The following is a 2,500-nucleotide window of genomic DNA, read 5'->3' on the forward strand; positions in this document are numbered from 1 at the left end:
ACAATGCCGCTTGTCCGCAGTGGCATGGGACAGAAAATGATATTCATATAAACAACTCTGTTCCTAAACCGGGTGTTCTGCAATCTCTCCTCTCCTTAAATTTCATTTTGCTGTTCCGTTATCTACACTTTTCACGGATCGTGTGAAGAAAAGAGGATTCGTTTACTGATTAAGCCTAAGCACTCGTTTCAGTGATTAGGTCTAAGCACTCTCCTAAAATTTTAGCTTTCGTTTTGCGGTTCGGTTAACTGCACTTTTCATGAGATTGTGTGAAGAAGAAAGCACTCGTTTATTGATTAAGCCTAAGCACTCGTTTCAGTGATTAGGTCTAAGCACTCTTTTAAAATTTTAGCTTTCATTTTGCGGTTCGGTTAACTACACTTTTCATAAGATTGTGTGAAGAAGAAAGCACTCGTTTATTGATTAAGCCTAAGCTCTCGTTTCACTTATTAGGCCTAAGCACTCTCGTAAAATTTCAGCTTTCACGTTGCGGTTCGGTTAGGGTTAGGGTTAGGGTTAGGGTTAGGGTTAGGGTTAGGCCTAAGCCTTCCCGTAAATTTTTAGCTTTCATTTTGCGGTTCGGTTAACTACACTTTTCATAAGATTGTGTGAAGAAGAAAGCACTCGTTTATTGATTAAGCCTAAGCTCTCGTTTCACTTATTAGGCCTAAGCACTCTCGTAAAATTTCAGCTTTCACGTTGTGGTTCGGTTAACTACACTTTTCATGAGATCGTGTGAAGAAGAAAGCACTCGTTTATTGATTAAGCCTAAGTATTCTCGTAAAATGTTAGCTTTCATTTTGCAGTGGCTGTGCGTTTAAACAGCTTTCATTCATCGACTCAACTTCGTCCCCAGGGTCTATCTTCTTCCCTTCCTTCCACCGACTACGGGACTGCTGACCGCGGTGGCAGTACATTTTACTGCTTGCCTTTAACACTTTTCACTCATCGACTTTGGGACAGCGGACCGCGGTGGCAGTTCATTTTACTGTTTGCCCTTTTCAACTACTACGGGACTGCGGACCGCGGTGGTAGTTCATTTTACTGCTTGCTCTTTTGAACTACTGAGGGACTGCGGACCGCGCTGGCAGTTCATTTTACTGCTTGCCTTTAACATGGTTCATTTATTTATTTCACACTGCTTGCCATTTCACACTTTTCTTTTCATTTATTGACTTCGGGACTGCGGACCGCGTTGGCAGCTTTTTTAAGTAGGACATTTGGTGGGACGGGTGTTTTGCAATTGCTCCACTATTTGTTCAGCCATTTACATAGTTCTGCCGATAAAATTGGTTTGTTTTGCATTGTTTCAAAGGAAAACATTCGATGACTTGGTAGTAGCCAAAACGCGGGGCCGGGGCCGGGACTGGGGTCGGGGCCGGGGCCGGGGCCGGGGCCGGGGCCGGGGTCGTGGCCGGGGTCGGGGTCGGGGTCGGGTTGTCTTTTTTTTCCAATTTTTTTTTGTTTCAATTTTTGACGTTATTCTCCTGTAATGTTATATTCGAATGTTTGGCATCTTTCTTTCATTTATACGGAATCTACGAAAGAGACATCTTTGTTTCTCGAAATTAAGAGAATTTCAGACTGAAATTGGAATTTTTGTGGGGAATATACACTAACTCCTTGAGACACTGAAGATCCGCTGAGCTCCACATTTTAAAAGCACATCTTAATGTTTACTTCGTAAAAACCTCCGCAATACAATTAAAATGAAACAGAACATAGCCACAGTTCCACGATAGTCGTCACACAACGTTATCATTTGCTTGTTTTCGCAAAATTGTTTTCAATGTTGTTCTGTTTTTTATACTGATATTGGATTCGATCCCGTGACGTCCGAATAGAATTGACTAGCAAGTTCCCGTGCGACTCTGGCTTTACAACAAACCGTTTCTAGTAAAGACAGACAACAACATGACAGCAACACGAGCAACGAGGAAATTTAAACGTTGCGTGACTGCGTGAGGATCACATTTTTTTATTTTTCTCAAGAAGTAAACATTGCAATGCTGTTTTTAAGTGTGGAGATCAGCGAGTCTTCAGTGTTTTTGGCAGTTGGCGTATATTTCATAAACTCCAATATCAGCATTTCCGGAAATGATCTTAATTTCCAAAAACAAACTCCGATTTTCGAATAGACTAAGTCAGGTTATCGCAAAAAGCAACAGGAGAATAAAGATAAAAATTGAAACCAAAAAAAATGGGAAAAAGAAAAGGCACCCCGACCCCGACCCCGACCCCGACCCCGGCCCCGGCCCCGGCCCCGGCCCCGGCCCCGGCCCCGCGTTTTGGCTACCACCCGATGACTTACTCTTGTTAACCGCCGTACACGAGGAAGAGGAATCAGATGTTGAGACTCTTTTACTAGAATTGGTTGCAAAAGAACCAAGGCCATTTCAAAGATCTTTCAAAATCTACTTAGAGATTTTAGATGATCAAGAGTGTATCAATTTGTTTAGGTGCGAAAATAAAACTCTAATATTAATCTCAGCGCATTGCT

This window comes from Montipora capricornis, chromosome 9, assembly GCF_036669925.1.
Source record: "Montipora capricornis isolate CH-2021 chromosome 9, ASM3666992v2, whole genome shotgun sequence".
NCBI classification, from domain to species: Eukaryota; Metazoa; Cnidaria; class Anthozoa; order Scleractinia; family Acroporidae; genus Montipora; species Montipora capricornis.